At 44.4% G+C, this 10,438-nt stretch overlaps 1 pseudogene; it reads right to left on the reverse strand.

The window, feature by feature from the left end:
• Positions 1-57: 57 nt before the first annotated feature.
• LOC112550351 lies at positions 58-9,719 on the reverse strand (annotated as a pseudogene).
• Positions 9,720-10,438: the final 719 nt, after the last annotated feature.

Below are 10,438 nucleotides of genomic sequence, written 5' to 3' on the forward strand. Positions count from 1 at the left end.
GCGGCGCCCCCCTGTCCCGCAGCCCCCAGCTGCAGCTGCCCCAGCGGTGCCCCCCGACTACGGGGACCTTCCCTTGGCCACCCCAGATGAGAATCTAGCCTCAGGGGTCCTGTTTTTTTTTTTGGTCAGGCAGACGTGGCCCTCAGCCTCCAGCCGTGCCACGTAGGCGTAGAAATAGCCATCAGGGTTGAAGCGGGGCAGACACACAGGCGTCCACATCTCACCCGCCTGCCCACCCGCACTCACCCCCACCAGGTTCAACAGTAGCTGCAAGTCACTGGGGTGCAGGCGACACTCCTCTAGCACTGCTCGCTCTTGTGCCGCAGCCACCAGCTGCAGCTGCCCCGGCGGCGCCCCCCGACTACAGGGACCTTCCCTTGGCCGCCCCAGATGAGAATCTAGCCTCAGGGGTCCTGGCTGTAAGCCCTCCCTAGGAGCCCCTGGCTGAGGATCCTGCCTTGGGAGCCCTGGCTGAGAGCCCTCCCTAGGATCCCCCAGCTGAGAATCCTGCCTTTGTAGCCCAAGCTGAAAGCCCTCTCTAGGTACCCCCAGCTGAGAGCCCTCACTCACTTCCCCCTGCCTGGACACCTCCTGTTGACCCCCCTCTCTTTGCACCACAAGCTGAGGCTCCTCCCTTAGCACCCCCTGCTGGACCCTCTTCCCTGGGGCCCCCTGCTGAGTCCGCTTGCTGAACCCCCCCTCCTGAACCCCCTCACTCAGCACTCCCACTTGGAGCCCTTCCCTAGGTACCCCCTGTTGAGGCTCCTCCTTCAGCTTCCCCTCCCTAGGTATCCCCTGTTGAGACTTCTCCCTAGACCCCTGTCGGACCCTCTCTCTCAGCTCCCCATCCCTAGAACCACCCTGTAGAACTGGCTCTCTATGCCCCTCCTGTTGAATCCCTCCCTCCTTGTCCTGCCCTGCCTGCCTCTCCATCACCCCCTGCCCCACCTTGCCCTCTACCACCCCAGTCTCTCCCCAGCCAGGCCCAGCCAGCAGCAGCGAGAGGACAAGATTGGGGGCAGTGGCCTTTTGGAGCAGGGCACCAAGAGCATCACGGAGGCCGGGGACCAGGGGCAGGCAGCACACAGCACCTAGCAGGAAACCAGCATCGCTCTCCAACTGGCCCAGTAGCCCGTCCAGCAGGCACTCTGAGCCAGCCAACAGGCACCACAAGTCATAGCCCTGGCGGCGCTGAAAGTGGCGGACGATAGCACCACGTTTCAGCATACTCAGGATCTGCCCATGCACGGCCAGCAGCTCCCGGCGCAGCTGCCCCTCCGACTGTCGTGTGCGTGACACCGACACCAGCACCAGTGGGCCCTGCTGCTCGAACACCAGTTTCCGGTCCTCAGAGCAGATGGAGCGGATGGCATCATGGCCACTCTCCACGAATTAAATAATAATTAAATATTGTGGCTACCAAACTTTGTGTATGCATAATAAAGAAAAAAATTGTACAACACTGCCCACTCTGGAACTTGGACCCGAGCCCAGGGCTTTTCCTCTCAGAGGCTGTGTAACCCCCCTACAGTGGGACTCAGGCCTGGAGTGGCCTGGCCTAGTGGGCTGGTGTACCATGGCTCCTCTCCCTGTTCTAAGTCCTCTCCTGTCCCCACTGGGACTGGCCTGGAATCTCTTTGGGGTACTGCACCTATGCCAGCAACCACCAGTGGTGGGGGATAGTGAGTTGGCCCTGGAAGGTGGTGGAGACCATGCTGGCCCTGCCAGTGGGTCTCAGGCAGCCTGGTGCTCCCCAGAGCATGGGTCAGTGACTCCCATGCACCAGATCCAGGTTCCTGGTGCTTGGGCAGAGGAAATGAGGTCTGCTCTAAGCTAGACCATGAGTGGGGGTGATTGGGGTACTGCAATGTTCCATGGGATGTCTGCAGAATGCAACCTATCATGACGTGTGATGGGATCTGGTACAGATGTTCATTATGGTGCTCTAGACTACAGCACTGAAGTTTGACAGCACATATATCCAGTTATTTTACAGTGGGATCCATCATTTTTATAGCATTTTATGTGCCCTGACTGTCTCTTCAGTTATGGATGCAGAGCACTTTCTGCATGCCTACCACATGACAGGTGTAACTTCTGTACCTGGCCATAATTAACTAGTTCACTGTCCTGCTGGCCTGACGCATTCATGAAACTTCCACTGAAACTTGTGAATATAGATTTCTGACCTATTCCCTCATATTCTTGTCATGAACTGACCTGATCCAAATGTCATTTAAAAAAACCCAGAGAAGAATTCCTATCAGGTTCAATGGGCTTGGATTAGTCATGTTTGCATAGAAAGTGGAAAACCTTCTAAATAATTATTGAAAAAGTAATAAAACTGAAGTTAATGAATTCATTTCCCATACTAATTGTGTGTAGCTATAATATCTTCTACTGATTTTTCAGCCTTTTTTCTGGCATATCCTGCATTTTTGTGAGGGTGTATGTATAGTACCATATAGCATTTTTTCTCTTGCCTAACAGAAATACAGAATGTTGTTCATTTTTAATATAATTTGTCAGAAATATTAATAGGAGATTCAGTTGGCCTCAGATAAATTATTATGTTATGGAAAAATATTCATTCACTGAAATGAAAGGAATTGAATCCTGTCTAAGCACAACTCTCAATGAAGATCTCAACCAATGATGGCTCCACAATTAAAGTGTAAGTCTATAACCATTGTACACAGGATCGTTTAGATCTCCAACTTTAATTCTCCATTGACTTGATCTGGAAAGGTTCTGAGTACCTGCATTTCAAGTTAATGAGACCTCTGGGTGCTTATCTACACTATATCAGACTGCATATTTCTAGCCTTATGCATATCTATCACAGCATTTCCAAATGTATTACCTTTAACCTTCCAAAGTTTTTTACCCAGTTTTTTCAGTCCTGCACTTGTTCAAATAGTATTATCCAAAATCATGTCAAATACCAGGTTCATGCCACAGTGGTGCATTGTAATAGCTAGAATATAACAGAAAATGACCTTTATTTCCCTAATGGGGCTGACATTTAAACACGGTTTAACTTTTGTTCCTGTTAGATCCATCAGAATGCAGGTATAACTGCCTCAGGAGGAGCACAAAGAGTGAGTTTCTTTAAATATAGTATCAATAAGGATTCTTTGTCCAAAAACACAAAAACAAAACCCATACATACCATAAAGGAAACATGTAGAATACAAGTGGATTATGCAGAAACTATATTACTGACAACTAGCTAAAAATGTTTTGGTAGTGATGCAGAAACTCAGTAAAGGAAAAAAATAAAGACATTAAAATCTACTTCTCAGTCTCTTTCAGATAAAACCAACCTCAATGCTCAAAAAGCTAAGGGTTATGAGAAAGCATACGATCTGGAAAAAGAAATGACTTTTTATAACTTTAAATTCAAGATGCAGATTTCAAATGAAACATCCAATAAGAACATGAACCAGTGGGGCCTAGATGATAGTACGTAGTGGTGGGCTTGCAGAAGAGAACTAGTTATCTGGAGCATCTGTATCTCTTACACCCATAGATAGCTGAGCATATTTTGTCAAAACAAGTTCTCTGTCATTGTACTGGGCCCAGATATTGGAGGCATCCTCATCTCTCTTTTTGCTTAATTGTAGCAGAAATGTTATAGGGTACTTTGTGGCTATAGGGGATGAGGGGGCCCCAGAGTGGACATTCACATGGAAATGTTCAAACTAATGGTTGCTTGAGAACGCAGGAGGCTAGATATCATGATCCAGGAGGCTAATTCCAGTCCTGTATTACTTATAAAGTAAAAGCAAAGAAAATGCCCAAGAAAACTTGTCTTCTGATGTTATAAGTCTTGAATGACTTCACTAGAGTGGCGATAGACATGAATTCAGGCCCATACTTTTGGCATACCAAGCAGAAGGTTACCCTCTAAGTTGGAATTCAGTCTATATCTCTCTCTCTCAGCTCCCCCCCAACCAACTTTTTCCTGCCACCTCTCAGCACCTTTCTGTACTTTCTCTGTTCCCCTGCTGCAGCCTCTTGGCCCTGTTGCTTTCTGCCATCTCTCAGTCCCATTCCTGATGTCCACTGCCTTCTTCCCATATCCTTCTGCAGCCCTTCCTGCCATTTCTGCCGCTTCTAGCCTCCTGGCCCCGTTTCTGGTGCCCACCACCTCCTTCCCATGTCTTTCTGCAGCTCTTCCTGCCACTTTTAGCCTCTCAGCCCTGCTCATTTCTGCCTCCTGCTGTCTCTCCCCATCTCTCTCTCTCTCTCTCTCTCTCCACTTTCTGTTCCCAACCTTTCCTTCCCCTTTCCCCCTTTCCTCTGTGTTCTCCAGCTTTCCCCCACACCCTCTCTAGCCACCCCTTCTCCCCCATAGTCCTCTGGCCTGCCCCCAACTTCCCTGCAGGTTTCCCAGCAGCCGGAGCCCTTCTCCAGCTCCTGGCACCGGCAGCCCCTCCCCCTGTAGCTTCTGGAGCTCCTCGGCAGTCCCTCTCCAGCACCCCTGGTTCCCAGAGCCAGCCCCCAGTTTCTTCTCTACTCTCTCTAGCTCCCTGGCACCCTCTGTCCTAGTTTCTCTCTCCCCGTTTACCTTTTGGCTCCCCTGTAGCTCCGGCTTCGGTCCCAGCCTCTGTGCTGGCTTCTGTCTGGCATCACTCCCCTGTTCTGCAGGCTTTGGGTATTGTCCTTTAATAAATTACGGTCAATTAACCTAAAGTAACCCCCAAGCCTCAGTTCTTTAGCCCAGCTCTCTCGAGTCTACCAGTTCTAATCCCAGTCCCGGTAACTTTCACTTTCTTACCTTAACTTTTCCCCAGGTATCCCAAGTACACCAACACATACATCACAACACCCAAGTTAGGAACTCACCTGTGTGTATGTATAGGTGAGTGGCATGTATGTCACTGTGTGCATGATATACGAATTAGTGATCTGGGTATGTGTATTGGGTGTGCAGGTATTGATAACTGATTCTGGTATAATTTCTTTTGGTCTGTATAGTGTGTGTAGGTGCTTGAATTGGTGATAAGCGTGCATTTGCCTAGGTTGGTAAACTTGGATGTGTATGTGCCTGGATTGGTAGTGTGCATGTGCATGCCTGGTGGGGGTGCCAGCACCTAGAGTGTGTATATGCACCCTGTGTGTGTGTATGCACCTAATTGATTTTTGAGTGTGTGCATGTACAATTGTACACCATGGCCTCCTGTCGAACAGCACAGTATTGAGATCCTGAAGGCTGGCCTAGCCCCACAGTGCAACAGCAGGACCTGATGACAGGGATAAGTAATGGTAGCAGCTGCAATTGGAGACAGAGAGGAAGCACAAGGGTGTCTTTACAATCAAGTGTCTGCAGTGTTAAACTCCTGGCTGCTGGTCATGCTGACACCTCCCCTTGCAGCAGTAAGGTACAGGAGGCTGGTGAGGATTCTGTCAGCAGCAGACCAGGGAAGACTAGAGAGAACTCCCTGGCCCACATCAGTGACCAGTTGTGAGTGACAGTGCACTGTTGGTAAATGGTTGTCAACCTCTGGCTCCAAGGTTTGTACACGCCATGTTTTTTGCTCTTTCTTGCAATGCAATGGCACGTCTGTTTACACAAGTGAATTTTTTGTATGTTTTAAAAGTCTTTCTGGCACATTAAAGTAAAACTTCTCAGATGTAGTTTAGTTTGTATTGACATGAATTAAAGCATCACGTCCATGAGTTCGTTACATGCAAATACAAAGGCACTCAAATATGTGAAATGAGCCTCCTTGTCCACCAGATGGCGATGTGACTTTTTAGTAGTTCAATCCTTTGAATTGCTTCCACTTTTTATTTTCTTGTGAAGTTTGCTAGCTCTGTGCTTCCACAGCTGTGTGGCAGGGCATGGGGTTGGGGGCCCAGCCGGTGGGGGCAGTGCTGAACCATCCCAATCTCCTGTGACACTGGCCAGGGACTAGGCTTAATTATTTTGAAAACCAAGTGAGTGTAAACACTGATGCAACACTCCAATATAAACAGCATTATATTTTAGAAACCTATTTAATTTCATGAGGATTAACCCTGTGGTGTTTACAGGCACCCTATGTTAAAGTCTTGTGCTAATACCTGTGAGTACGTACAGACATTTTCTTGTGGATGAAAATCATTATATAAAATATTTAGATAGTTTCTTCACCTGATTAGTGCTGTGTTATAAACAACAAAACTTGAGACATGTTGCTATGAACAACAGACATGAATACACGAAGAGGTTTTTTTTTAATATCCGTGCAATGCTTATATTTTGCTAAACATTTGTGTGAAAAGCAGCAATTTAAAAACAATGAAAATTGGAAGAGTTTTAATTAATAAAAGGGCTCTTTTTAAACCAAAAATATCCCATATTGTAAATACGATGAAGCATTCAAAATTCAGATCCTTTGGAAACATATTCATTTACAAGAAGACAGGCCAAAAATATATATTTTCAATGGGTAAGCCACACAGCTGACACTTCATAAAGTTGCCAATATGCAATTCAGTAAAAGCTTTATAAAAAAAACCATTATTTTGTACACTTATCCCTGTAATTCTTCATTTTTTGTCTATTACTACAATACAGGCAACTGGTAAAGTATGATAAAAAATATTTTATAGCAACTGTGGAAGGTAAACTAAAATATAGCCCTGACCAAACCTTATGTGCTACTTCAGGAACAAACTGTATTTTCAGGGCTTTTGTTTTTATATAAAATTCTTCCACATTAGTAAGCTACCAGTTTAAATATCACCATATACCAAGTATGTGATTTCATAGAATTATAGAAAAATGGAATTTGAAGATACCTCAAGAGATCATTTAGTATGATCTACCTGTTCAAGGTAAGTTATACCTAAACCATCCTAGATGTAACCTAAACCATCTACCTAAACCATCCTAGACAAGTGTTTTTCTACTTTGTACTTAAAAACTTTAAACAATGGAGATTCCACAGTCTCTCTAAACAATCTATTGTAGGAGTTAACCACCCTCATATTTAGAACAATAGACAGAACCCAAAACTTGGACGGGGAGAAATGATTCCCAGTGCTGTTAGTATCAGCCTGCAGCGCCCTTTTTCTAATTTGGCTCAAGTAACTACTTTAATTTTTAGAATACATTCCTCTTAATTCCATACTGTAATGATTACAATGAAAGTTATGCTCCATTATGTTTATTTCATGTTTGAACTTTGCTGATGTTACATTGCTTATTTGAAGATTGCTGCCACCACAGATCAAGATGAAGATTGTAACTGGTGACAACGTGCAAAATGACAATTAAGAGACTACCACATAAAATTAAAGTCAATCTAATCAATCTGAAAAGAAAAAAAAAAAGCCCCCACTATTTTTCAGCTTTTAAAACAACTTTGTTATTGGAAATTAATATAAAAGCATGACTAATAGGCCTGTGTGAAGCTTCGGTCACTGATTCAATTCAGCGGAGATTTGGCCCAATTTGGTGGCCAAATCTCTGAATCTGAATCAAATCAGAGGACCCTTTTATCTCTCCAAATCGAATTGGAACCCTCTGAATTGATTTGGAGAGACTCAGAAAGATTCGGCGATTTCAGACATAGACAGACGCAGCTTTAAATGTTTTTTCTACATACCTCAAGGTACCAGGCAGCTCACGAATGCTGAGCTAGTGGGGCAGATAGAGCATCACACAGGAGTGAGGAGGGCTCTCTAGTGTGCTCAGCAGCAGACCCAGAAGTGGATCAGAAGCACTTGCGGTCCACTTCCAGGTCCGTTGGGGAGAGCACTGCCCCCCCCGGCACAGCAACTGGTGCCTCCTGGGTCAGGGGGGCACCCAGAGCCCCCCCACAGCTGATTGCTGAGCTGGGGGGGGGGGGGGGGGCCCTGTGTGCTTCTCAGCAGACCCAGGAGTGGACTAAAAGTATTTCTGGTCCACTTCTAGGTTCACCACCAAGCACATGGAGGGCCCGCCCACACTCCTGTGGGATGCTCCATCCGCCCCACCATCGCAGTTTTCACGAGCCATGCTTGGTACCGCGAGGTATGCAGAAAAAACATTTAAAGCTGTGTCTATGGCCAAGTTGCTGATTCTCTGAATCAGCATTGAATCTTCAGATTTGGATTCAGCTGAATCAATTGAGATAGTGATCAAAATCAATTAATCAAATCACTGTCCCGGATTTGGGCCGAATCCAAATCTGAATCAAATACAGCCCGTTTTACACACCCCTATAATATAATTAAGGCATTTTCATTCTTTTATTTGCCTTTACCTTTCCTGGCAACCACTATAAAAGGTAGACTTAGCACCTAGGTTCCTAAACAGAAACAGAAGCTATTAAGCAATATGATAATAGACTGAGATCCTAGGGGGGGGGGGGGGGGGGTTTCTTAAATGAGTCAAAGGGAACTCAAAACTGGAAGACCCATTGGTTCACAGAAAGATCATGGTAGATCTGAGAGAATGCAAATTGAGTCAGTCCTTAAAATGTTCCTTAAAATGAACATTTGTAGTGAAATGGAAGATTAGATTCCTTTTGTGTCTTCTTACCTAAATGAACTCACTCAAATATCAGAAGTAATAGAACCATATTAATGCAGCCCTTTACCCAAATCCTGAGAAACAGGATATATTAATCTAAATACTATACAGCACTAATATGGTTATTCTACTGTCTGATAGTTGTGTGAAAACAGCTTGGGTATATTTGCATTTTACTCTAAAAATGTTTGTCCAGGATACCTTTTTTTTTAATCCATTTCTCTCTCCAACTATTTCATGTTTTAGGATGACTAAGGGCTATATCACTTGAACAAGCAGGTGCTTAGAATCCAGATAGACCCACAAGGTTATAAGGAGCTGGTATACACAGGGAGCATGTTCATTAATGTACCGTAGGTATGGCATGTTAAGTTTAGTACTTAGTTAGCATCTCATGTAGACACACCCACAGAGTAGTATACTCAGGTCTCAAACTAAGAGTGAGAAAATTCTCTTTACCAGATTTTGGGTAAAATTTTTCAACAATTATGCATACCTGCACATTTAGAGTGAGCAAGAAGCGGCCTGAGATGCAGCTAGTCCTCCAAGTATACGAAGTCATAACTTTTTCCTTCTACATACACTAAGATAAGAATATCAACTCTTCCTCCAGCTACTAAGGGTTGAATAATGTCTTAGAAAAACAGCCATCTGCCAAGAGCTTCTTTTATTAAACATTCTGCACAAGATACTGTAAGCTTCAAATGCAGCCGGCTGACTGAAGTTTCCAAGAATATGAATATAAGCAGCTTTTGCTTGAGAATTTGGGTTGAAAGATTAGAACATTCAATTTGGCACCCAGCACACTAGTGACTGCCAAACCTCCTTTGGAAACCAAGACACTGACTTGAAATGTTTTAACCCTTAGCTATTTGTTTCTCTAATAAAGTGGTAAAGAATTATGGTCCAACCTATCATAAAGATATTGTTTTAAGTGACAGACAAATAGTAAATGAGATACTTGGCAGGGTATTCTTTGACTACATTAGACAGCAGTAATTGATAATGGAACCTTCGTCCCATCTTAACTCAGTTACAATTTAATTTACCAACCCATTTTACCAATTCATGTTGCATATAGTTTTCTACAATGTGGCTATTTACCTTCCCAAACAAGGAAGAAATGCATTCGATGGTTTAAAGTGTAACCCCTAATATAATTTAAAGGTTTGCAAATTGATTTTCCTTAATGAACTTTATATACCGACATCCTGTCGTTTTTTCCTTTAGTACATTCAATTAGGCTATAATCAGTTATTAAGGATTAGATAACAAGAGCGTGACATCATCCACATGAGGCAAAATTTTTACAGGAGATTAATTAAAATCTAATTTTCTTGTGAGACTGCCATCTGAGCCAAGAGAGGCTGTGGTAATTGCAAAAGGAGGAGAAAGAGGAACACCTTGCCCTGTTTAGGTGCCTAGATGAAGCCGAATCATAACATAGACCTCTTGTGGGTATTAATAACATATCACTATTCTACCCTCTGTTTAAAAAAAGGAAGTTATCCTGTTCCTCAGTAGTAGTCCAAAGCACAGAGGGCACTTACAGACATGCTTCACTAGGCGGGGGTAAGGGTGCTTTAATTAAAGCACCCAGACTGTCACATGTATCAGCATTCCCGCACTGAAAAAATGGTTGCAGGGGCACTTTTACTAAAGCTTGTGGAATAAGATTTAGTGAAAGTGCCCCCACTGCCATTTTTCAGCACAGGGATGCTGATACATGTGATGCTGGAGTATTCTGGAGCATGGTAATTACCACGCCCAAGGAGACTTGATTAATTGAGTCTGCTCTGATGCACTGCAATTGCAGCATGTCAGAGCACCCTCCCTGCACATGCATTGGAGCTCAGAGGCACCAGCATTGTGAAGTAAAGTGTTTGGGATTATTTTGTGAAAGACTATAATACCACTGCATGACTAGAA

This window comes from Alligator sinensis, unplaced genomic scaffold (assembly GCF_000455745.1).
Source record: "Alligator sinensis unplaced genomic scaffold, ASM45574v1 scaffold468_1, whole genome shotgun sequence".
Classification (NCBI taxonomy): Eukaryota; Metazoa; Chordata; order Crocodylia; family Alligatoridae; genus Alligator; species Alligator sinensis.